The sequence below is a fragment of the Podarcis muralis genome, chromosome 4, assembly GCF_964188315.1.
Source record: "Podarcis muralis chromosome 4, rPodMur119.hap1.1, whole genome shotgun sequence".
Taxonomy (NCBI): domain Eukaryota; kingdom Metazoa; phylum Chordata; class Lepidosauria; order Squamata; family Lacertidae; genus Podarcis; species Podarcis muralis.
The window spans coordinates 68,517,683-68,545,181 of record NC_135658.1 but is presented as its reverse complement, the minus strand read 5'-3'; the positions used below and the strand labels follow the sequence as shown (position 1 = coordinate 68,545,181).

The window sequence follows — 27,499 nt, the reverse complement described above, 5'->3', positions numbered from 1 at the left end:
CCACTCCTTTGTCTAAGCTGGTATGAGCCCATAAAGAACAAGAGGCTGAATAATCCTAGTTCCATACAGATTCACCATCTAATTTTTGTTCCTACTCCAGTTTCGAGCATGAATTTATTCTGAGAATAATTTTAAGTCTATGGAACCTATAAGATGTGATAAGAGTGATATGAAATGGACTCTCCTTCATTGGAGGTTTTTAAGCAGAGGTTGGATGGCCATCTGTCATGCATGCTTTAGCTGAGATTCCTGCATTGCATGGGGTTGGGCTAGATGACCTCTGGGTCTCTTCCAACTCTACAATTCTATGATTCTATGAAATAAACTCCCATCTGCTCTAAACAGAGAATCAGTGGTAAGGGAGGATAAGAGTCGTACTCCAACAATATCTTAGCTACCCCATTCTATGGAAAGAGGCTAGAAAAAGGGAGAAAGACAATGATGGAGAAAAGAAAACAAGATAAAAGAGAGAGCTATTAAGAAGCAAAATATATAAAGTCTGTCCTTGGGATAATGTTCTTATGGAATAGAAAAAGTAAGTAAAAAATCATTACTTGCTCCTATGGCTGGAAATATATATATATTTTAATAAAAAACATTTTCTACTGTTAAGTAGGAGAATTAATTCTTTGTTTGGTTATGATAAATAATATTGTACTACCATGAACATATTTTAACAGTTATTGAAATCAGTGCCATATAGAACAAAGAAGGGTACCAGCAGGTCAGCACTGATGGTATTCTATCGCCCAAGGCAAATGTGATTCATCTCATTCATCTAAATCTTGTTTACTAAATGAATCAATACATCCATTTTGACAACAGCATCAGGATCAGTGGTAATTTTTGTGCAGTTGTTATTATCAAACCTTACAGCAAATAAGGAAACACAAGAGACTTAAATAACAGTTAAATTACAGAGTTGGGGGGGCAGGCAGGGGATACTTTGCTGTGTAGGGAAAAGTCAGAGATGCTGTTTTGTTCCAAAATTCAAAGCTTGACATAATGGCTTACTGCTTTAGCCTGCAAATCACAATCCATTTCAACTTGATGAATTACATTGACTTGAATGGGTATAAAATAGCATATGTGCAAGCCTTCAAACTAAGTGGTTTGGAAATTAAACTTATTTATAATAGGAAAGAAATGCAGCAGGGGTTTCTCATTACTCCTCTATATTTTTCGCAGTGAAAAAAATCCCCCCCAAAATGTTTTTTATCAGTTTATGTGTGGATTGCATTATCTTGGTTCCAGATACAGCAAGACACAGATACCAGCAAGCCATATGCTTCAAATGGGTCATTTAAAAAAAAAACAAGAGTAGCATGAAAAACAATTTTTAATTTCTCCATGAATCAACAAGAAGAGCATTTTACCCCAAACCATAATGGAATTGGGACGGGGGTATAATTCAGTTTTGTTGAGAATCAAGCCCACAAATGGAAGGAGAGCTCAGCTTAAGTAGCAAATACTACAGATGTGCAATAATTTCATTTTCATTTTAGCATTCAGCTTTACTTCTGAAAACCCTATTCGGTTCCTGTTTCATTCATTAAAATCTTGTTTGATTCGGGTTTAATCATAAGCATTTCATTTGTCTTATACTCATGTTCATCTTCAGAAGCTATGACGCAGCCATCAGCGGCTCCTGGTGGTTGGCTTACAGAACACCCACCCAGTGGCGTAGCATGGGGGGTGCAGGGGGGGCCAGCCGCACCGGGCGCAACATCTGGGGTTAGGGCAAATCCATGGGTTAGGGGGCGCAAATCCACGGGTTGGGGGCGCAAATCCACGGGTTAGGGGGCGCAAATTACTTGCCTTGCCCCAGGTGCTGACAACCCACGCTACGCCACTGCACCCACCCACACCCCAGATGATGTGTTGTGGGGTTAGAATCATGTCTAAGAGACCCTCAGCAAAGTGCCATTAGTAGGCCCCAAAGAATTCTACCAGTGCTACCAGTGCTACCAGGCTGCGATGGTAGGGTCACAGAGGGGCAGAAGAAGCAGCCAGCAGCAACGCTGATAGTATAGCAAGGCCAGCAGCCATCGTTTAAATTTCCTCACAATGAGCACACTGTGGGCCTTGCGTTGTGCAGAAATTAAAACGGCAGCCATGTTGGCAAGCTAAAGCCTAACTGGATCCACGCTGACGATCTGATTTTTTCAGGTACCAAAACGGACATTTGCTCTATGGGTCCAGGAGGTGGCCAAACGAATCGCACAGTTAACACTATGCCGTTTGTGCTGCCACAGCTCTGGCCATTCACCTGGTTATTCAGGTCAGGGAGCTGGGGTTCTGCCAGGCATTATGTAACTGTGCACACTGTGAAGTCCCAGCTACAGCCAACTCATTTCATCCTTAAGTGTCATCTCAAATAGATTTTATTTGTTTTGCCTAGAGCAGCAGGATGTGTGCTAGCATTTATTTTGCCATCATCATGACAGAATAAAAGATGCCTTCGGGGACTAGCACTGACAGCTGCATTAGTTGCTTGCATTGATGCAGCATGTTCCACACAAAGGGAACCCAGATATGGGAAATATGAGTTCGGGGGCGGCGGGGGAGACTGCTTGGGAAGTGAATGATTAATGCACTCTTCAACATAAATGTCTCCGTTGTATTAAGAATAATTTCCAAGTATGAACACTGGCAGATGAAACCAAATGCAATGTAGAGTGTTCAAGGGACTGAATGAACAGCTCACGCTAACCATATTCTTTGAGAATTTTTAGAACAATTTAGCTTGGTGTGTAAATATTAAATTGACATCAAGTGGTCGTCTGATGTGCAATCTTATGCTCACTTACCTGGGAGTAAGCCCCACTGAATCCAATTGAGTTCACTTTTGAGTAGATATTATCAGATTACACAGTAGCAGCACTGGATAGGATACAGAGTGCAGGGCAAAAGATCTTAGAAACCATGAGGTCAGACCTGGAGATCTGGATCCAGAACTGGCCCACCCACTGTAGACCACTTTTGATAGTGACAACTGGAGCAAAGTAGCCTAACAAGCAGTTCACAGATTCCTCCACCCCCCTTAAATATAACAATGAAAATATTCTGATGTCTTTATCAAGCTAAAATAATAATAATTCAATTCATACAGGATAGTTGCTCTGCACCATTGCCAAAATAGCCAAGGAAAACTCACTGAGTTTGGTTGATCGTGCATCTGATGAAGCTTACACCATAATAAATGTGTTCGTCTTTAACGTGCCACAATAATGCTTTTGCTGCAACCGATTAGCATGCCTAACCCTCTGGAAATGGTTATGGTGGACTCTCTAGGCAAATTGGAAGGAAAAGTTTAAGAAATGATGTTGCACATCGGTACAAGTTTAACTTTTGAAAAAGACAGCAGCCGTTGTGGCTGGCATTCGTGTCTCAGAAGCAGGATCACCTGAGAATTAAAAAAAGGGGAGGGGACAAGCAAGATGGATTTTTATTTATTGATTTAAAAGTGTTCATAAAACACTTAACAGTGCATCGATGCCTGCAGATTTTTATATGGTTTTGATCATGTTGTTTTGTGTACTGCCACTGTAAACTGCTTTGATTTGTTTTTAATGAATAGCAGTACAGTGATACCTCGGGTTACAGACGCTTCAGGTTACAGACTCCGCTAACCCAGAAATAGTACCTCGGGTTAAGAACTTTGCTTCAGGATGATAACAGAAATCGCGTGGCGGCAGCATGGTGGTGGCAGTGTGGCGGCAGCGGAAGACACCATTAGCTAAAGTGGTACCTCAGGTTAAGAACAGTTTTAGGTTAAGAACAGACCTCCAGAACGAATTACCGTAAGTTCTTAACCCGAGGTACCACTGTATATAAATATTTTTTTTCTAAATGAATAATTAATAAATAAATAAATAAATAAATAAATAAATAAATAAATAATAGGACCTCTGCTAGCAACCAACCTGAGGCATCGTAGGGATTTCCATGAGAAACATATGGAAAATAATTGTGAACAATACAAATGATAAACATTGAACAGCTAGGCCCAGGATTAACAGAGCAATCCTGGTCAGGTTTACTCAAAGAGAAATCCTGCTGTGTTCAACAGTGTTTAAGGTAAAGGTAAAGGTACCCCTGCCCGTACGGGCCAGTCTTGACAGACTCTAGGGTTGTGCGCCCATCTCACTCAAGAGGCCGGGGGCCAACACTGTCCGGAGACACTTCCGGGTCACATGGCCAGCGTGACATCGCTGCTCTGGCGAGCCAGAGCCGCACACGGAAACGGCATTTACCTTTCCGCTAGTAAGCGGTCCTTATTTATCTACTTGCACCCGGGGGTGCTTTCGAACTGCTAGGTTGGCAGGCGCTGGGACCGAACAACGGGAGCGCACCCCGCTGCGGGGATTCGAACCGCCGACCTTTCAATCGGCAAGCCCTCAACAGTGTTTACTCCTTAGCAATTGGATTGCCATTAAATATTATCATCTCTATTTAGACGTGCAAGTGCATGCATTCACATTAACAGCACAATCCTGTGCTTGTTTACTCAGAAGTACAGCTCATTAAATTCAACGAAATTGACTCCCAGACATGTGTGAATAGAATTGCAGAGGAAAAGGGAAGATGATGTCACTATTCTACATAGAGGCTTCTCAGACAAAATAATTTGACATCTGGCTCTGGTACAGGGAAGAGAGAGCTTTTCACACGTAAGTTTTTTTTTAAAGAATCATCTTTGAAAGTGCATCTTACATGTTCCCAACACAAAGCTCCAAGGCCTTCACATTTCCAGAGCTGGATGTTCATTAGCTGACTGGATCTTTTTACTCTGGCAAAAAAACGTGGTGCTGGGAAGGAGGGGCAGATGCGAGGCAGAGTTTTCTTCAACTTGTGTACCTTCTGTCAAACTTGGCTGGAGTCACTAACTCAACTCTCTAAACAAAATTAGTTCAAAGCAAGGGCATTCTGAATGACTGATCGAAAATAGTTTCCTTATTTGATTTTGAAACGAGAGAAGGGCTACCCCATCCAGAGCAGCAGGAGACGAGGCTAAAGGGGCAGCACAGCAGGAGAAGTTAAGGGGCGCTGGTAGTGGTGGTTTTGAAACCCTTCATGCTATAATGTAAATAAGCAGACATGTCATTTAAAGCATTTCCTGGAGTTCTGGGGAAGGGAAGAAATAACTAACCAGCCTTAAAGTAGCTTGTCATCAAATCTCCTCAACAGATTCTAAAAGCCTTCGCCAATTTGGGCTCTCTGCCATGGCTTGGACTACAATTCCCACCATGCTGACTGGGGCTGATGGAAGTTGTAGTCCCAAACAACTGGAGAGCACCAGCTTGGTGAAGGCTGTTCTCAAGGGCAGTGGCGTGGCCCATCTGTTGGAGCAGGAGTGGGGAACCTTTTGCTGTCCAGATGTTGCTGAACTACAACTCCCATCAGCCCCAGCAAGTGTGGCCAATGGCCAGGGATGGTGGGAGCTGTAGTTCAGCCACATCTAGAGGGCCAAAGGCTTCCCACAGCTGTGTTAAGAGTCTAACAGTTAGACCATGACTGTGCTGATACAGAAGAGGGTATAAAATAATATAAAATGGAGACGCAGCAGGATTTGTAACTCTCTTCTTCTGCGCACCCCCTGTTCTCCACCCCTCTGCCCAAAAGCTGTTTTTGTCTGGTGGGTCTCAGTTCCCAAGTCCCCAAAACACAAATTCATTTTAGATTTTGTCAGTCTAAAATTACCCCGAAGAACAACTTGGTTTGAAAAATGTATACACTGTATTGAAGCTCAGAGTTCCTCCCCTCCCCACCCCATACTGATGTGCTCTTTGCAACCCATAATGCTCAACGCGCAACTATGTAGTGTTGGTTTCTGTTTGTGCCACTGTCAAGTGCTTGGAGTCACGACTGGAGGATGAGCTTTTCAGCTCGGTCGTAGCGGAGATTCCGACATGTAGAGGGTTGGGGAAAGAATGTACAATGGAGAAGAGAGCCTCCTTATTTTCTCTGGAAATGTGTTTTCTTTAACATTTAACCTAAAGCTGTTCATCTGCTACTGAGCAACAGTGACCTACGGTCAACTTAAAAGTCGTGAGAGAAAGTCGGGGTTCCTGTCCCCAACCCTGGTTTCCCCTCATAATTGCAGAAAAAACCCTGCACATCAGACAAAGCGTTTTTAAATAGAGCCTATCCACAAATTCCACAGTGAGTCAGCAAGCAATGCAAATCAACTCCACCACAAATCGCTGGATTCTAACAGTATTTTTTGGTGCCATAGGACGGGACCCAACAGTCGCCTTCCATTTGTGGAACAGGCTTTGATCGCCAGTGGGGGTTTTTGCAAATGGAGGTATGCAATGCAGCAGCAAGGTTACGGGGAGCAGTTGTTGCCAATTCCCTCTTTGCTAACTCCTACTAATTCTCTGGAAATGTTCAGAGGTCACGGGAGGAGAATGAAAATTGGCTGAAGTCACGTGCCCTTTCTGGTAGTGGATGCTATGGGCAGCCCATTCCACGAGCAGAGCTCCACTCATGAGTTCCTGAATCCAACCCATCTAATACTCAGCAATGAGAACTAAAGAATCCACTTGGACCTTCACATAGTCTGAAGGCACCTGAGGCTACCACCTTGCTGAAACGAAGCAGGTCTGGTGTCATGGACTGGCTGGATGCAGGAGTGTTGGGAAGCACCAGCTGGGGACCCCTCAAGTGAACCCCCAAGGGAAGAAGGCTCAGAGCCAAGGGAGTGGTGGTGGGGTCAGAGGGAGAAGTGGGAGCAGACTGGGAGGAGGTGGTGTTGGAAGCTGAAGTGGCAATAGGGTTTTGTAAGCAGAAAGAGGCCGTGGCAGAGAGCAGTCCTGATTCAGAGGCAAGAGAGGACAGGGGCCAAGAGGCAGAGATGAGGCAGGCTTCCAGGGAGTCTCCCCCTCCTGCTGCAACCAGGATTGTTGTTCATGCAACCCTCCTCCCTGGTCTCACAGAACCCAAAGAGGTATGAAGAGGGCAGAACAGAAACAGACAAGGTGAAATAGTCTCAGGTTGCTTGGGAAGGACCCGGGGAAGGAGGAGACTTAGGGAACTGTGGGAAGGCGGGGGCCTTCAGTTCTCGTAACTGCTTCATTGGGGCAAGACCTTCTGGGAAGAGTTACAGTGGTACCTCAGGTTACAGACGCTTCAGGTTACAGACTCAGCTAACCCAGAAATAGTACCTCGGTTTAAGAACTTTGCTTCAGGATGAGAACAAAAATCGCACGGCGGTGGCTGGAGGCCCCATTAGCTAAAGTGGTGCCTCAGATTAAGAACAGTTTCAGGTTAAGAACGGACCTCCAGAACGAATAAAGTTCTTAACCTGAGGTACCACTGTACTGTGCTCACTAGGCCTGAGCTGTTTTGTTTCTTTGACTAAACAGTTAACTTCATTGACACCTTGTGAGTTATTGCTGACTGGTTCCCGACTCCCCCTTTGATGTATACAGCCTTGGGTTCCATGATGTCAGAAAGCTGGGGTATAAATACCATAAATATAAACTGAACCAGCAGATCTTTTGCCAGTGGAATGTCTCCACAATATGACTGGGAAAGGAGCACAACAGGAAGCAAAATTAAAAGGACAAAAGTGGAATGAAAGAGACATTTTAAACTTTTAAGAGAAATGATATAGATTGCTGTGATCACAACCACATTGATCATAGTAGAACTAATGGAGAAACAAAAAGAAGAAACCCTATATAAAATGTTTCCACAAAATTATAGGGTTTCCATTTGTTTGTGGATTTCTGATTTAACGTCTCGGCTTTTTCCCAGCCAATAAAAAAAATTAAGGTCTGAGACCACAGATGCCTAGAAAAATGTGTATATATGCACACATTTTAAATCCCCGGTTGGTGTTTTTGCTGTTCTCATGCTAAGGTTTAAAGGTTACTGTTTAAGTTCCAATATGATATTTTCATGGTTCATATGAATCTGTATTACTTTACGTTTTTGTTGGCAGCTTTCATTATGCCCTTGTGAGTCTTAGAAGCCATCAGACTTTCCTGCTGTTGAGAGATATACTTTCCATAAAGTAACCTAATACAAAAATAATTGACTCTGATTTGCTTTGCTAATGGAGAGAGAATATACTAAAAAGAGGAAACCCATTTTTGTGGCTGCATCACCTAATGAGAAATTAAGGAGCTGCACAGTGGGACTGAGACACAGGAGGTAAGTTTGAGTGGGCTGTACCAGCTCTTAATATTTCACATCCGACAGATGTCTGATTAGAATGCCAAACTGAACCCAGGGCTCCTTGGCTAGGACGCCAAAGAGGGTGTGGCTGGAGAAAGGGGGGGGGGAGTGGAGTTGTTGGCCAGGACCACTGGTTCTGCTCCAGTAAATTTTGGCAGAAAGTGAAATGACTGCATTTCACTCCTCAAAAATCTTGGAGTACCACAGAATATGGAATGGCTTCTGTCCTTCACTACAGAGTCACCCTGTTGCCTGCATCTGAGATTGCGGAGAGTGTGTATCTTAACGCAACCAGCGGGCTGTGCTCAATGCAAAACCTCTCAACGGAGATGCAGTCGTATGGCTGTGATTTTCTCATTTTTAACTTTTCCTCATCACTGCATTTCCAATGTTGGAGTCACTTCAGTGAGGTAAACTAACTCCCTTGCTTTCACCTCAGGAGGGGGGAGGGAATCTAGCAAAAAAGGGTAGTGTTTGCAAGACAGGTGCCATGTAGAAAGCTTTTTTTTTAAAAAAGGGGGGTATACATATAGGCCAACACTGGAAGGCACAGTAATATTAAAATCACAGTGGAAATTGATGATACCTCCTTCCCTCCCTTCAGCTAGTATCCAATGACAACTGACAAGGTTTTTTCTGGGTTTTATCTTTAGGTGCTAAGCAAAAACTTTCCTCTATAACCAGGTCTTTGGCCTTTATCTGTGGCCTTTCAGAAGTCGGTGTGTGTGTGTGTGTTTGTATTTCTCTCTGATCTTGATTTTAATGTATCTATGTGAAGTGTATTGTCAACCTGTTTGGTCGTAAGTCACTTTGGGTTGCCCCGGGCAAGGTAAAGCGCCTGACAAATGTAATTAAGAAACAAATGAAAATGCAGGAAGCGTCAATTTCACTATACTTCTTTTCCTTTTTCTAAAAAAGCAGTCTGAGATGTAATTATTTGGAGAAATGGTCCTATGAGGAAGCTTTAGAAACTTTCACCACATGCAGAGTGGCTGGGGAAACCCAGCCAGGTGGCTGGGGTATAAATAATTATTTCTTCTTCTCTTCTTCTTCTTCTTCTTCTTCTTCTTCTTCTTCTTCTTCTTCTTCTTCTTCTCTTCTTCTTCTTCTCTTCTTCTTCTTCTCTTCTTCTTCTTCTCTTCTTCTCCTCCTCCTCCTCCTCCTCCTCCTCCTCCTCCTCCTCCTCCTCCTCCTCCTCCTCCTTCTTCTTCTTCCCGGAAGTCAAAGTTAGACCAAATGTTTACAGCTGGAATGGAACAGCCTCACAATTATTTTTTATTTTAATGTTTATTCATATATGTGTGTGAGAGGAGAAAACAGTTGCCTTCTGCTCCTAGCTTTCCAAGAACAGGTCCCTACTTTAAAAGCTTAAGTGCAACAAATGGGAATTTTTCCAGTTTCCATGAATTGCTGTTTGTTCCAATTTAGCGGTAAAGAGCTTGAAAGCATGGACTGCGCCTGGAAAGCACAGAGGAAAGGGCAGTATGGATAAGCCCTGACTCACCTGTCAAGCTTCTCCTTTGGATTAGTGCAATAGAGGTCCTTTGGCTTTAATAAGACAGGCAGAAAAATAACCGGCACCACTTTCCTGTGTCCATGTTAGCTAAACCTTTGCCTGCTTAATTTTTATCTGCCACAAAGATGGTCAAAGTACCTCTGGGCCAACATTTCCTTTCCTGCAGACAAACTGGTTTGTGTGTGGCATCTTGCAGATTGCTTATAGGCCTAGGAACCAGAAACTCTGATGCAACGATATTCCTTGGACATTTTGTAAACTCAAGTGTCCTGTTTCACTTGAAAATATAGCACAGCCTTCTTTAACTGTCGTGGCACAAAACTGATGTTGACTCAAGAGCAGCTAAAGTGCATTTCTAGGATCTCACTGTTCATTACTTATTCCTGCATCAGTGCCAGAAGAGGTGTAAAAGGCTCTGCATCCACAGGAACACAGTTTTTGAAAACCCCTAAAACAAACAAGGGCGACTTCCTGAGAAGTTAATATTAAGATTCACTATTATAATAACTAAGTTAAATAAGTCGACTTGTTTTCCCAAAACAGCTCCCCCCCCAAATTCCTGTCTAATCTCAGGAACATTCTCAGAATATGCCTTGTTTGTGTTGGCTATTTCAAATGAGTATCACTTTTCAGATTTCCATTTCAAGAAATATGATCTTAACATCGCATCTTTACATACTTTCTGATGTGGCATTTTCCCATAATGTTTTGATAAGTAAATGTTTCTTTGATATTGCTGATTTCCCCTTCTTAGGTGTCCAAACATATCACACTGAAGCACTAATGAAAGCATTGTTAACAAAAATAAAGACAATCTGTGCACAAGTAACCCTTACCCAAATACCTTCATAGTGGTTAATATAATGTTTGTTTGTTTTCTTAGCAGAAAAACCCAGCTATGACAAGGAGCCTGCAAGATAGATTCCATATTGCATGCCAGAAAAATAAATAATTTAGTCAGAGAAGGCAGAGAAGCATGATCTGAAGATTCGCTACTCAAACTGTGCATATGGAGTTTTGCGATCATACCCTTACCTTAGTATTTTCAGTCTCCACTGCAATCTACATGCAGTTCCCATAGAATGCATGAAAGCATTCTGTTGGCTGTATATAAAACCTTGTTCCTTTGCTGAATATGGGTGATAAACACCTAAGTAACGCTCAAGAGTAGACCCACCAAAATCAATGGACTTCAGTATTTGAAATCCATTATTATCCATTATGAGTATGACTGACTAGGGACTCTGCTCCTGCTCATCATGGAGGAACTGTCATGACAAGCCAGGGCAGCTCTGTTCTGCTCTGTCACTTCTCTCTTCCACCAAAAACATTGTTTCTTTGTCTGTATTTTCCTGATTTCTTTGGATCTCAAAGGAAGAGGTGACACTGCAGCAAAAGTTTCTGTCATTTATCGGCAGAAGAGAACCAAGAACAACACTCAAGTAAGTGTAAACTGCATCACCTAATCCGATCTCATGCACCCCGCTGGTTCATCCACTGTGCCACTGACATTTCTGTGGCTGGTTTTAACGGGACATTCATTCAGCCTGAATGAATTCCCATCCTTCTCACTAAATTTATATCAGACATTTTTAAAATATAGGAAATCACAACAAAATGCAAAATAGACTGCTTTAAAAAAAGTTAACCTTGAGGGTAAGTAAGATCAGGCTCTTGGAAATTTCTAAATGTTGCCTCCCCTCCCCTTTCCATTGAAATGGCTCCCCTGAGTACATTTGTCTCTATTTCCTTTTGCCTTCTAAGTGGGAGTGGGCAGCAATCCAATATACATCGGGACATGCTGAAAAAGTTAGGCTAATCACTTGACTTCACTGTTATTCAGCCTATTATGCAAATCCCAAATGTGCCAAAGAATATCGAGAAAGATTGCTTCAGATAATATGCCTCTCTTTTCACATTTCAGAAAGACTAAAATTACATCGTTATTATGGCTTTCCAGTTTGAACCAAACCAGAGTTTCTAGTCAATTTCCCCCACAGTCTAACATACTGAACTTTGTTGCAGAACTGGACAAAGACCCCCTTAGTTTGTGTATCTTATTTATACAGCGGTGAGACCATCTTTCTAGGAGAAGACATTTCACACCTGTATGATGCCACTTACTTCCTCCCCAAAACCCTCCTTTTCCCTTTATCAATTCCTTTGTTCACTTTGTCTCCACTTCCTCCTCTTTCCTCCGTCATCACCCCCCATATCTCACTTTGTGGCAGTGACCTGTTCACTCATAATAGCTGGTTAGCACCTGGCATTAAGATCCTACCACCAGCTGAGGGAGAGCAGCAAAACAACATTATTGCATTTCTTCTTAGCTCTTGTGGTGAGACAATATATTTAGAAAGTAAAGAAGGGCATCCATGGCTCCTCCGGGTTGGTGTTTTATTGCACGTGTAGACTATTCTGCAAAATGATCTTGACACAATAATAGTGCATTAGCCTGCCCCCCCCCCCCCCCCCGCTTTATTAGTTGTTCTGTGCTGTTCTGCTACCACTTTATTGTTGTCCGGAGGGGCTATAGAGCAACAAAAGCAGGACAACCCCCCCCCCCACTATGTATCTGGAATGAAAAGTTATGGGATATGCAGTATGAAGCAATAGGACCGCTCCGAAACTTTTGCAGGCACTAACAGTGTTGAAAGTGGGTCGCATATGACTGCCCCTTAGCATCATTAGCACAAATCATCATTCTAGTTACAGCCGTGTTGGTCTGCCATAGTCGAAATAAAAAAAAAAATTCCTTCCAGTAGCACCTTAGAGACCAACTAAGTTTGTTACTGGTGTGAGCTTTCGTTTGCATGCACACTTCTTCAGATACACTGAAACAGAAGTCTATCTGAAGTGCTACTGGAAGGAATTTTTATTTTTATTTTGTTACAAATCATCATGAATGTGCAATGAAAAGGACACCCAGAGAGTCCCAAACTGATGTAAGGACACATAGACTAAAGCTAAGACTTGTTAATTCCCAGGATCCAACACACAGTGGTCTTTAGGCTTTGAAAGTCATCCCACCATGTGTGAATTAGCCACTTAGGTGCCAAGGGCTTCTTAAGATGTGTCTTTGCCCAGGCGGAGACCCACCTCCAGTCTGTAATAAGGGAGTGGGGGAAAACTTTTCCTGCACCTAGCTTTGCCCAATTTTACAGGAGGTGTGCAAGGAGAGTAAGGTGAATACCAACAGCTTACATTTGGGTGGAAAAGACCAGAGTGGGCAGTTGAGCCTGATGCTGCTTTAAGATGAACATTACTTGCCTGAGGAACAAATGCAAAGAAACCCAAAGTCTCCAGAGTACTCTCTCTCCCTCGAGAAAACTGTATAAAGGCTTCCCTGACTCCCCACATGCTCCTACTTAAAGAACATCAACACAACTTTTAGTTCCTTCAAACTCCAGCAAGCCTCATGTTCAAATTGTCAAACTAATCCCACACTCCTGCGGGCCAAACTCCCAAAACTTTTCACCACAACGCCTTCATTATATCAATAATTTCATAATAGTCCTTTTTATGAGCAGAAATAATTTTTATTGAGTGGTTTTACAAGTGTTTAAGCAGCTATACTAGAATTAAGACAGTTAAAAACCACACAACCTATGTTTCTATGAACTTTTCCTGTTAATAGACAGTACTCAGTTGTTTTACTGCCAAGTGAGGCCAGAAAGTGTCGCATAACAGAGCGTGTGTGTCGTTTTACACATACAGTGCTCGTCATCCATATAAAAATCAAAGTACTGTTTTTGTAAATGAAGAGGTGGTGTTGGGCTACCCATTTTAAAAGCGCATTCCCCATTTGCCATTTTACCAAGCAGTAGGGATAGTTCATAAAGCCTACTTGCAGTCCTTATTTTTATAGATTTTTAAAATAGGTTATTGAGTATTATATGTTTTAGTTTTTCTGTAAACCCATTCATATGATGAAAAGCAGGGAATACAGTTCTTACGCAAAAAAAGTAAATAAAATGTTACCCTTTGGACCATTAATATCATGCTGTATCATGTTAGATCAGCTTTGTTCACAGTGCTCATAAAGGTATACCAAGGATTTCAGATACCCTTTGCAAGAAATGTTCTGTAGAGAAGCTCGGATGTGGTACTTGCAAAAGCTGGATCCTGCCACTGCAAGCGTTATACAAAGAAAAATTACATGTATTTGCACTATGTATTTATCAGAGACGGCAGAGAGCCAACCTGAGGATGAAAGTCTTGCTCCCTACTACAGAAGAGACCTTGGCCCATAAGAGTTGGCTCCTATGGCTCCTAGCTGCCATGCTTTTGCTCCTAACAGCACCCATATCAGACCCATAATCTGGTGCTGATTTATTTTTTTGCCTCTCCCCCATGTTTCAGGGAGAAAGTCTGCTTTTTAAAAAGTCAGGCAACCGCCATGCTTATCTGAATCATTGTATATTCTTTTTAAAAACCTCAAAACCCTATTGCAGCTAGGGATGAGAAGTAGTTTCATTACGGTCACAAGGTCCAGCCAATCAGTACGATGCACAGCCATGTTATTCTGGAAATGGGAAGAATTAACTGCTCTTCAGCTTGACCCTATGAGGAAGGTTGCATGGCTGGCTAAATATGGATGAATCAGAAGCAAGGCAGGCTTTGCAAACCATCTTTGCCTGACTCTGTGCAGTCTAATTATCTGGGATTTTAATGATATGTCCCAGAATGTGTGTGTGCTTTCCCCCCACCAATAAACTTTAAATTTCAAACTAATACTGCGCAAAAGCTTTTTTTTTATTACTCAGAACGATTCGATGAGGAAATTAATTCAAAAGAGAAAAAAAGCACCACTGTTGACAATCTTAAGCTAAACACAGCCAGATGGAATGGGATGCACAGAATAGGCTGTTTATGGAAACAAACAAATAAAACAAGACTTTGTCACAGCATGGCCCTCAAACTCATCTTAACTGTTTCGTAAAATTCAAATTCTCTTTTATGATGGAGTTTGAGCATCCTTTGAATTTGTGTTCTGGTCACTGACATTTTAGAAGATGGTTCCATTACTAATAGAAAATAAATTGAGACAGCACTTCCTGATTCAAGCACACATACATATGTAAGAGGTAAAGGTAAAGGACTCCTGGATGGTTAAGTCCAGGCAAAAGTGACTATGGGGTGCGGCGCTCATCTCGCTTTAGGCCAAGGGTGCCGGTGTTTGTCCCACGGACAGCTTTCCAGGTCATGTGGCCAGCATGACTAAACTGCTTCTGGCGCAATGGGACACTGTGACAGAAGCTAGAGCACACAGAAATGCTGTTTACCTTCCTACTGCCTATTTAGCTACAGTACTTGCACTGGTATACTTTCAAACTGCTAGGTTGGCAGAAGCTAGGACAGAGCAATGGGAGCTCACCCTGTCGCAGGGATTCGAACTGCCAACCTTCAGATTGGCAAGCCCAAGAGGCTCAGTGGTTTAGACCACAGCACCACCAGCGTCCATACATATGTATGTGAGAGTGGGGGTGAGTAGGTCTTGATGTGCTTTACATGTAATATTTCCAGAACATTGAGGGAGCACTTTTAGACCGTAACCCTACACCCATTAACCTCAAAGCTCTCTTGAACTCCGTATTTACCGGAGGTGCAGGAAAAGGACATGTTCAATTCACCATGTTTAATTTGCTACTTCAAAAACGAATAGGGAAGTTGCATTAAAGTGAGAAAGAAACGGTTTCTTTGACATACACATTAATGAGTACCAGCATCTCATGAATATTAATCTAGTCACTGTTCTTACCAATATTGTGAAAACGTGGCACCACATGTTGTAGCCGCTTGTCAGAACATTGGACAAATGCTATTGAAGCCAATGCACAATGGAAGCCCGATGCCATGAAATTAATATTACTGAAATCATAATGCTGCTGGCTCTGGAATACATGCATATCAATTTCTGATTGGAGTAATATATGAATGATCAATATTCTGGAAAGGTGACATTCCACAGAGCAGATCCTGATTCATTTTGTGGTATTTTCTAATCAGTATATTGAAGAATGCTGTTGAATCCAATTCACAATGGGAATACTGTATGCTATGAGATGATATTATTGAAGTCATGTGTTTGGACATGAGGTAAACCTCAGATCCAACACAACGTATTTTTATTTGCATTCTCAACCTGAAGCCTTCAAGCCCCAGCTAATTTTTAAAAGCAACTTTTCTGTGGCCCAAATTATTTATTGGAAGAGGCACTGAAGCAAATCTAATATAGTTCAAAGATGCAAATACATTTGGCAAATGTAAGTGTTTTTGTTTAAGAACAGTCTAATGGGGATTCATATTGGCAACAATTTTTAATAAAATAATGCTTTCCATTCCTACATATAAGGGAAACAAATCAATCATTGTTCCTTTGATGTTGATGGAAAATTAGTGAGCTCTTTGGAAATGGAGACGTTTATATGCTGCAATCTGCCTGCAATTCTCATACTGGTCAAAATGACAAAAAAGTAGTATAAGATCTGATCTGAAGTGATGGAAAAGTCAGCCTGCCCACAGTATAGGAGGCATGTAGAACATAGCAAAGAAGCAGGCAGCTCAGTCTTGAACTAATTTCTCCATCGGGTACTTACTGGATTTATTTATTTTTATCTATTCAGCAATGAGATCCTATTAGTTTTCTAAAATTATGATGGAAAGGAAAGGACAGATAAATTTATTCTTGCAAGAGAATGAAATGGCACATTAGGGACTTCAAAGAGAAGAAAACGGCACACAATACAAGCCGATAAATATTCCAGAGCATCAAACTATTTAATAACACGTCCCATTCGGTGGAACAGCAACTTATACCACAGCAACCCTAGAACTGTCAGTGGTATGATTTATTGAAGGAAAGTATGACTGTAGCCCTGGGCATAAAAGCCAGGCCCTTGGAAAGGATAAAAAGTTCAAAGGCAAATAAAATACTTAAAACACCCAGAGCCTCCATTTTCTAACACAACTGAGAGGTAGATGGCTCAGGGGCTTCCTTTGCACAGTCAGCTCTGGCACAAAGCTATTCTGCAGCACGAACTGATTTCTCTTAGGGCCACAAAAGCAAGGTGCAGATAGCAGGTATCAGTAGTTCCTCTGGATTGTTAAATGCAACAATTTCCCCACCTAACCAGTTCATCACTCTACTCTCCATTTTATAGATAACACAGTCAAAATGTTGGCTGCAAACCAGCTTCCTGTCAAAACTTTGCTTTAGCAAGGAAAACTACATCAAGACAAAAATGGTCTGAAGGCCACTGATGTTCCATTTATATGGATATTCCAATCACAACCATTTACTTTTAGTTATGGGGCAGGGCTCCAACCCAGTAGAGTCACCACCCCACTATCTTTTTTTCTCAGTTAAAACATTGTTTATAAAATTTCATTCTAAACTAGGGATGGGAAACCAATGTCCCTCGATGTTGCTGGAGTAGAACTCCCATCATCGCTGACCATTGGCCATTCTGAATAGGACTAATGGAAACTATGCTTCAACATCATATCCCTGTTTCACAAGGATCATAGAATCAGAGGACTTTAGAGTTGGAAGGGGCTCCCAAGGAAAATCTAGTCCAACCACCTGCAGTGCAGCAATCTCAATATGAAGTCACCCATCCAATTTGAAACCATACTGGACCCTGAAGAAGAAGAAGAAGAAGAAGAAGAAGAAGAAGAAGAAGAAGAAGAAGAGGAGTTTGGATTTGATATCCCGCCTTTCACTCCCCTTCAGGAATCTCAAAGCGGCTAACATTCTCCCCCCCCCCCCAACAAACACTCTGTGAGGTGAGTGGGGCTGAGAGCTCTGCAAATGTGCTAGTGGTTAAATTGCTGGATACTTACTCCTTCTTGAAACATGATGACAGACACCAACACTTAATGCAGTACTGCAGATATGAGTAAGGAGAGAATTGGCCTCCCTTTTTCTAGGTGTTAAACGATTATGTTAAGGCAATCAAAATTGTACTGAACTTCCATTCCAAAGGATGGCATTGTTAAAATGTGTGCAGCCTGGGTCACCCAAGTCAACAAAGTAATGCAACTTCCAAGTCAGTTGTCTTCCACTTATTTTTTTTTGTCATTTATATGCCACCTAATCAATGTCCCCTGGATTGGCCCATAATTTAAAGACTAATCTTTAAATGTTTCTGATTTGTGTGTCAGAAGAAAGCTACATACTTTGGATCACTTCACAAGTGGTGAAAAAGCATCTTTTTCACTGCAGGTACACCGATCAGGAGGAACACACACATATGTCACATCAATCTCTATATAGAAAAAAGTTGGATGTTAACACATCACTAGTATTTGCTAATTCTTCTTTCCTTCATTTCTACCTGTTGAAGTTCATTTTATTCTTGTCAGCCCAGCGTTTCACTTCACGGAGAACATTTTTTGAAAACTCTGTTTTCTAAAGCGGCTGCAATCATAGTTAATACTGACTTGTTTACAGTCAAATTACTTCATGTTACCCTTCACAAAGTGACAGATAAATACCCTTGCAATAAATTGATTAGATAGGTTTGCTCTGCTCAACATCTGTGCTTTGGAAGCACTTATCACATTACCTAATAGAGCTGATTATTGATGGACATGCTATTCAAGCATGGCATTAGCTCATATCTGTTGTAACTAATTACCTTGTACCTGGCAAAAATTCAGCTCAGACAACCGACTCCGCAACTAAAATCTACTGGGATTTTCAGGTGTTTCATGAATACTGCAATGTATTAAGGGTGATACCAACTCTATTATTATACACAGGGCCCAAGGACAATGAGGATAAATAGGGGGAGGGGGAGGGAGCATAAATTGTGATAAATAGTGTCTTAATTGGAAAGTAATTTAACTGGAGGTTTGCAGCCAACTGAAAAAAGTGTAAATGAGACAGAAACCATTACAAGTATATTAGTATAGCCTCATTAGAGCATGCGACTTAAAGACAGGTTCTGTGCATAACTGCAATTCTTAAAGTTTTGTAGAAGCCCATAAAAACAGCAGCAACATCTTTGTGGTCCTTATGGATGGAAAGACGTGTTTGAAAGCATGTCAGCAACTGCTGATATATTCAGAACCAAGGTGATGGCTGAATAAAGATTTCAGTGATTAAGAATAGAGCTTTGGGGTCTTGGTTTGGGGCCCTTCCCTTGGCTAGCAAACCTAGAAGAAACAATGCAAAACACTACCCTCAACACCACAGAATTATGCCAATTAATTTATGCAAACCTCAATTTCTGCAATTATGTCACAGAATCCAGCTTCTCTCAGTGCAGAACTCGGAATGACTGGATGCATAGTTTTAATTCATGTATTCGTTTTAAGAATGGATTAGACTTGGCCTTCTCTATATGCTCACTTTATCTTTGCAATTCAGGTGCCCCCAAAAGTCAAGGATAGTCCCACGATCTTAAATCTTAACTGCAACCTTAAATAAATGCAGTTGGTATCAATGGAATTTAAACACGATTGTTTAGGATTAGAGATTTTTGCTGTGCCTTAACTTCACTGCATTGCTGAGGAAAGGCAAGTTCACAGAGCCAAACAAGGGATTGTTTGAGGATCTGTGCAGAGCCAGGCAGGTGGTGAAACAGCCACGCAATTGCTTCCTCACTTCCCTTAGACTTGGATCCCAAAGGGGCTTGCGAACAAATGCACGTACCCTGCTATTCACAGAGATCTTGATGAATGAAGAATGAGTCCCTAAACAGAGCTCCCTTGAATGAATTAAAATACAGTGGTGCCTCACAAGACGAAATTAATCCATTCCACGAGTCTCTTCGTCTTGCAGTTTTTTTGTCTTGTGAAGCACGGCTATTAGCGGCTTAGCGGCTATTAGCGGCTTAGCGGCTTTAAGAAAAAGGAAACAAACTCGCAAGAACTCGCAAGACGTTTTGTCTTGCGAAGCAAGCCTATAGGGAAATTCGTCTTGCGGAACGACTCAAAAAATGGAAAACCCTTTCGTCTAGCGAGTTTTTCGTCTTGCGAGGCATTCGTCTTGCGGGGCACCACTGTACTGCACTTTGGTAACCGGGAGCAATAGGTTTCGAAACTGAAATCAGTGGGAACCAGTACATGCATAACAGCAACTTTCCCCATTTGAAAAGCTGCTATTTGTAATTGCCAAATGTATCCCTTTTAATGAAGTTTTGCAAGGCAGTTGTAATTTTTTTTATTTTTTAAAGTCAAGCACGTGTTCAGAAATGTGCACACTCTTGGATCCACTTCACAACTCCATTGCACAATTTATAGTGCCACCGCTTAATCATTTTTGGCAGCTTTAGAAAGTCTAACTTATTTGGAGATACCTTAGGAATTAATGCATCATTTCAAAAGCGACTATTTTTTAAAATCTCCATCCTTCACATTTAATGTATTGGATAAGCTGCCTGTTCTTTTCTCCTCTTCCCAAAGTTCTGAGTTGGGTGCATTCCACGGCATTTATTCACCACCAAAATAGTCTGAAGAATGTATGCTACATACCATGAGCCTGGTGGGGTATGGGCCACATACTTCAGCTTAATTTTTAAATATTTGCAGAGGGAACTCTGCACAATGCTGAAAAATCTGAACAGGCATGGTCTATACTATATATTCATCAAATGGAAGAAGCATGGCTTTTTTGAGAGGAAACAAGGACAGGCAGGTCTGAGTACAGAAAATAAAAATACTGACTTTGCGATAACGAAAACCTAGCTTTGCTCATCATGAAGCTGCATATTGTTAGGTTGGATGTTCTAAAAGATTTTTTCAAAAGAGTTGATGGTTTATATGGGCTGTGGGGTGTTTTCTGAATCAATCTTTATACAGTTTGGTGGGAAAACTGAAGGATTGAAAGGAGCAGAGGAATGACAACATATAGTGAATTGGTGCCTCCAAGGGACTCAATGGCTTAAATTGTAATCCTTATCAGAAACAGGAAAAAAAAGCCACACAATAGTGATTCAGTGCCTCTAAGGCAAGCAGTTGTTTAAACCGTAATCCTCTGTTCTGGCATCTAAGTATCCAGAGAGATATAGACAGACAAAATTACAAAATCAGAATCAACACAAAGGCTGTGAGATATGTGGTATTTCTGCCAGTTGTGTGTTATTTGTTAGCGTAATAATCTCAGTTTTAGAAAGGCCAACCAAGTGAGATTATGTGGTAGTACTCTGGGAATGTGTCGGGGTGAACAGGACAGAAATTTCAAACTGGATGGCAGCTCCCAGGCAATCATCTGTAGCATCACATTTTGGCGCCATGCATGCTATAGCCCACAAGCAGGTGTGTTTGAAGCCTCATGGCAATGTGACTCATGGCAATGTGGTCACTACTACTAAACACAATTCTGTATAATCAGAGCTCTGCATTACAGCTTTGACAACTGTGGGATCAGCCAAATCACATGGGTTGTTCCTAAGCCTGTGCTAGACTCATTCCAGGATGTTGATACCAGAACTAAATCACCCAACCTTGAACAGCCATGTGCTTGAGATGACAGGATGGATGTCTGGAGGCAGCAATGGGTTGGGTGACATCCAATAAAATGAAGTTGAGGCTTTACAAAATGGAGGGACTACTAGTGGGTGGTTTCTGGATTTAGGAATTGGGTACGTGGCCTGTTCCTGATGGAGCCACACACCGCCTGAATAAAGAAGTAGTCAGAGATACTCCTGGAGCCAATGCAGTCACTTGAAGCCAGGTGGCTTCAGTGGTGAGGAGCCTATATTGCAAGGTGTTTATGTAGAATTTACCCATTTAAGAACAGATTAGCTTGCTAGAAATACAGTCACCTTCCTCACTGTAAGTATATTATTGAAAAAGAATCAATGGCTAAAGGTGTGTTTCAACTTTCCCCTTCTCCAGAGATATTTTTCTAGAAAAAGAGGTGCCGGAACTCATCATGAATACTTCCCTTGTTCTCTTATAATGGCAATGGTGCCCACCTGAGAGGTGCTGGAACTGAGTTCTGGTGAGTTCCGGTTGAAAAAACCCCTTCCCTTCCCCCATGATGTCCTATTGTCAACTGCTGGGTGGTAAATTTCGGCCACCAGCCCATTTCATTTTAACAAGGTCTACAGAACAAAACAAGTGTGCGCCATTCAGTTCTAAGTATAGGGTGGTATTCAACTAAGTTTTACTCAGAGTTCACTTGCTGAAATTAATGAACATGACCAAAATAGGTCCACCAATTTAAGTGGGTCTACTCCAAGGAAAACACAGCTGACTGCCACCCATGGGGTTGACATTACTGTATGCGATACTGAGAAAGACCCTGCTTTCTATCTACATAAATTGCAAAGTTTAGATCACCATACAAACATGTGCTGATACAAAGTGACTGATCTGTGAGCAATATAATGCCTACTTTACATATAACAGATGTCTGTGGTGACATGGGGCACATTAGTTGCATGTTTATATTAAAAAGGAGGCACGTGCTCGCTATTTTACATAGGGGAGTTGTGGGAAAGATCTCAAGTGCACAATGGTGAGGTAAAAAATGATAAATATTTGCAAATGTTTATTCAGGTGCCATGAAAAGTACACGGCTGAAAAAAGAGAAGGGAACAGCAGATACAAATGTGCCTGGGATAAGTTTCAGTGATGCCTCTCATTTGGATGACAGCAGAACTGAGCCACAGACACACCAGAATGGAAATATTTAAAGAGCAATGCAGAATTTCTCATATACAGTTTCCTTTCAGTGCTAAACAAAGTTGAGGATCATGGTCCATTGTCATGACAACAGGCGCAATTCTCCAGGATAGATGAGGAGAGGGAAGGAAAGATGCCAGCATCAACAATATTCCCTCTGAGGAATGGTTCGCTTCTTGCACGTATTTTGGCAAGAAACGTGAAATCTTGTGTATGTGTGCGGTTTTCTTTTTAAAGGAACCCACACTGCTGTGTTTATCCCTTAAAAATTGGGAAATCTGACCTCATAGAAAAGGAGTTCATGAGCACAAGTTGAAGACATGGGACAAGGGGAAGCAGAGCCCTGGCATAAATGTCAAATATAAGTCGAATAGCAGTATTTGCTCACAAGCATTTCAAAGAACAGGGAGAGCAAAATCTCAATTAATAATAATGATGTATTAATTAAATGCCACCCATCTGACTGGGTTGCCCCAGCCACACTGGGTGGCTTCCATCAAATTAAACACATTAAGCACAGCAAAACATCAAACATTAAAAACTTCCCTATACGGGGCTGCCTTCAGATGCCTTCAATTTCCTTATAAATATCATTATTTCAATCGTTGTTTTACCTGAAAGTTGAAGGCTATGAAATCTACGGCCGGCCCACTTTATCACATATATGGAATCCTTTTATTGACACAATAGCCATGTTCCCATCAAGTACAAAACAGTGCTCACTTGCACATGCATTCCAATGATTTAGCCTTAGGGCCTAATTGGATGTGAGCATTCTTAAAAAATATATATATGCAGTGATTTGGCTACAAAGCAGGGATGTGTTGGAGGCTTAACTTTTAACAATAAAAGTAGTGTGTTGTGCTCCTCACCTTTGGAAAGCCCTACCACAGGAAGCACAGGAAGACTGGCCAGAGGCTCTTGATACTCACATTGAGGCACTAGGGAAAATACTTCTATCCTTGAGGGGTTTTGAGAACAGCTAATTTTAGCATTTTTAATTATAAGCTGTTTTGAGATTAACTGGTCCTTTGATTGGACTTTTGCCATTTTAGCTTGCCATATTACTTTGCATTTCTTATTTTATTGTATTTTTTAATGAATTTCTGTCAATGGGATATAAATTGTGTAAATAAATAAAAATATAGGTAGGGTATTTTTTAAAAAAGTTGATGCATCCAGCAGAATATTAATACTTCTACATCTGGTATCTTAATCTTAGCGTTCACCAATTTATATGAGCAACTCATGTTTCTATAAAAAAAATAATCTAACAGTACAAAACTAGAAGCAATTCTATTACAACTCTTGCACAAATTAAGAGTGGATAAAAGGGACACATTCCAGAATCTGGATCTAAACAATAGACAAACAGAGCCATGACCTCCACACCCATTGGTGGGAAAGTAAGTAGTTAATATTCAGGAACTACTTTGACTTGGGAACCAGCTTTATTATTTCTAAAGATGGTTTTTATCCACACTGCCTTGCAAGCAGAGTGTTTTGGAGTTGTGACACTTACTTATTCCCAAGCTATAATCAAGCTATTCCTTTACAGCATGTATAAATAATTACATGGGGAGAAGTTGCTATTGGTTACAAAGCTAAATCCTTGCTTACACATTCTTCAGGAATAGGATGTCAGCATGCAGACACCCAGGTTTCTACAGCTACTTCACTGCACACAGCTACTTCCTGCCCCACAAGCCAAATAATTATTTATAAAGAGAAAGGTGATTTTTACACTATAAAAGCGGAGTTTAAACTGGATTCTTATTTCACGGAGGCATATTACCAAACATGATCTGTCGTGATACGCAACACCTTTGACAAGTATTGGCAAGTGCCCCGACAGCATTCTTTTTCCAGCTCCATCACATTATAAAGAATGAATGGCTGTATAGTGTTAGGAGGCCTGACACCATAAGCCCGACAGTCTCTGTATATCGTCACTCGGTGATAACTTTGTCAAGCAGACGCCACTCACAGCTGCAGCGGAGGGTGTTCAAATCAGAGCAACAACTTAAAAACAACAACCAAGAAGCAGCAGCATTCCCAAGGATGTGAAATAGCTATCACTCAGCTATTGCTGAATTTTAAAAAATGAAGCAAATATCACCGAGGTCAATAAAGCTATTAACAGTGTCAAGACATTATCGTCTCTCAGAACACTAGAACTGGGGTTATCCAACAAAACTGAGTATCAGTGGAAGTATCCTTCCCTGCCCCAGACAAAACACATAATTAACAAATGAAAATCAACACACAATGGTGGCCACTCGATTAGAAAGCTATGAAGAGCATTAGGAAATTCATGATGGACAGGCCTTTCAGAGACTATAAGCCACAACAGCTACAGAGAACCTTTACATACATAGCAGCAACATACTCTGAATACTAGATGCAGAGAATGAAATGCTCTCACTTCCCAGCAGGCAAGTCTGAGTGGCCACTGTTAAAAGAGAGATACTGTAGTATTATTTATGTATTTGATTTATCTGTCACAGCTGTCTCAAGGAAATTAACAGCAATAAAATCCATGCAAATACAGTGTTTAAAATCAATGACAAACTAAAAGTGAATGGCCACTAATTAATAAATGAAATCACCCTCTCCACACACAATGAAAATATCATCCGGAATAGTTGCAAAAAAAATTCATCTGTTAGCTTTGGCACTAAGTAAGCTTCCCTGGGAAGACCATTCCACATATTTTGGAATATGTTGCTACCCTTTGGAATTCTCCTAGAGGAGATGGCCTTTGATGATAACTTGAGGGCCTGGGTAGGCATGTATGAGGTAAAGCTGGTCCATGAGGTATTGTGAAAGGCTTTGTTGGTTAAGACCAACACTTTTAAATAAGTTTGGATTTTTGCTATATGAATAGAATATGTTCTGCATACCTCTTAACAAATGAACAAAGGTATCATTCAAAAAAAATTAGACTTCACTCAACAGGAAATATTCCAAATTATCAAAGATTTACAGCTCATCCTGATAATTCCTCTCAGAGGCCCTGAGTGATCTAGGCTGGCCTTTGCTTACAGGCAGACTTACAACCTAACACAGCTATTCACTGGCAACAGGTCACACAGAACAGTGACAGGGATTACAACCACAGAAAAGTGTCCTATACAGAGAGGCAGATTATTGGCCCATTTAGCTAAGTATTGTCTACACTGACTGGTAGTTGCTCTCCAAGGTTTCAGATAAAAGTCCTCTTCTTACCTGAAGGTGTCAGGAACAGAACTTGGGGGTTCTAGGCATGCAGATCATCTACTCTAAATGAAAATAAAAGGGAGCATAAGTTCGCAATAAGCCTTTAATATAAAAACTAAGAACATCCCTTACATAAAGGATATGAAATAAATAGTACATATTAAATGAAAATATGTTTTCTAAAATCCTTATAAGTGCAACTTATATGAATTTTGTTTCAATATGTATTTATCCGGAAGACATGGAGGGCAATAGGAAGAAACTATAGGATGCTCCTTTACAGATGACACATTTATGAAAACGAAACACCCCTCTGGAAACAAATCAATGTTTGTTTGTTTTTAAAAACCCTATAGACCAAACCAAACTATATAGTTCTCTGGCTGAGGTAATTTGAAGAGAACAGTTCCGCAGTTTAAGAACTTTCTTTTGCCTCCAGGCATGAATAGCATTTCAGTGGCAAGGTGACTGACAGACAAGGCGGCTAAAGGATTGTTCTTCGTGGAGAAAAGCATTCTGGAGACATTGGATCACAACGTGTTATTGTCACACCAAATTCTGTTTACTATTTCTCTTCCAATTTCCATAATCAATTTGCCTGCATGACTAAATTGAGGATTCGCTCAGTTATCTTGATTCACAGCATCAAGCCTGCTTTGGAAGTAAACAAGGGAATCATATGCTTCCATGAGATTTTCAAAGAGCAATTTGGTTTCTGTGCCTGCCAGTAACATAAGGATGCCAAGCCAATAAAACCTACCCACAAGGCAGAACACACAAATCAAAATTAGAAGTTTGTGTTACTGCAGATACTCTCCCTACATAGCACCAGTGATTTCAGAAAAATTATGAGGAAGACACAGACCCCCGCCCCTCCTTATGTTTCAGACTATGCAATATTCCTCAACCAAATCTTATAGGCAACAAATTTAGGGACGTAACAATAGCCCTGCTGGGCCAAACTAATGGCCCATCTAGTCTAAAATCCTGTTCCCACAGTGGCCAGCCCTTGGGAAGCCTGCAAGCAAGGACTGAGTGCAATTCTCCCCTCCTGAAATTTCCATTAACTGCTATTCAGGAGCATATGGCCTGTGACTATGGAGACAGAGGAAAGCCATCATGGCTGATAGCTACTCATAGTCTTATACTTCCAGTCTCTTTGTTCAGGTGCCACAAAACTGTTTTGCTGCAACAGACTAACATCACTACTCCGAGTGGCAGAAAAATAAATATTCTTAAAAGCACACACTGTCTGCAAATCACTTTCATTTTGAATATAACATCAGGCCTTTAAAAATCTTGCTGTGATTTTGGGTTCCATCTCACTGAAGTCTCTCTGCTCATGCTTACAAACACTGGGAATAGTTTCATACTACTGGCTCAAGTTTTATCAAACTTAGCAAAATGTTTAGTGGATTATACCTGGGTGAAAGCCAATGGGGTACATCTACCAGCAGGATAAATTTCCTCCCCCTCCCCATGTCCCAAAAATCAGCTTTAGTACAGTTTGGGGACTATCTGGGGGATGCACAATGGACTATAAAAGGGGAAGGTATGCTGATATTCCCCACTGTTCTTATGTTATGCCCAATTCTACATGATTTCAGTCATTAAAGTTAAATAAAACTTACCTCCTGGTAAACATGCTTTGGAGCTGTAAATAAAGAGGCCATCCAACTAAAAATAGCTATTACCACAGTCCTAAGTCATCTGCTAAGAAAAATGAGACTTACCTTCCCTGTAGCCTGAGAGAGCACAGCTGAAGCTAATTTTCCTGATGTGCCTGTTACACTCACCCACCTTCCCTTAAAAAGCATGGCTTGCAGTAGCTATTTTTGCAGCCTATGGGGTATTACCAAATGCAGTTTGGGTCCACCGTGATTTTGCATTGATTTAATTAAGTTAATTAAATTTATCTGCTGTGTTTTGTAAATAAAA

At 41.1% G+C, this 27,499-nt stretch overlaps 1 protein-coding gene across 1 annotated transcript in view; it reads right to left on the bottom strand.

The window, feature by feature from the left end:
- Positions 1–27,210, bottom strand: part of MID1 (midline 1) — a 266,243-nt gene extending 239,033 nt beyond the window's left edge. The window contains exons 1-2 of the mRNA XM_028727705.2: positions 27,193–27,210; positions 25,571–25,623 (exon numbers count right to left, since the gene is read on the bottom strand). The gene's annotated coding sequence lies outside the window, so the exon portion shown is untranslated. The remainder of the gene's footprint in view (positions 1–25,570; positions 25,624–27,192) is intronic.
- Between the last annotated feature and the right edge of the window lie 289 nt (positions 27,211–27,499).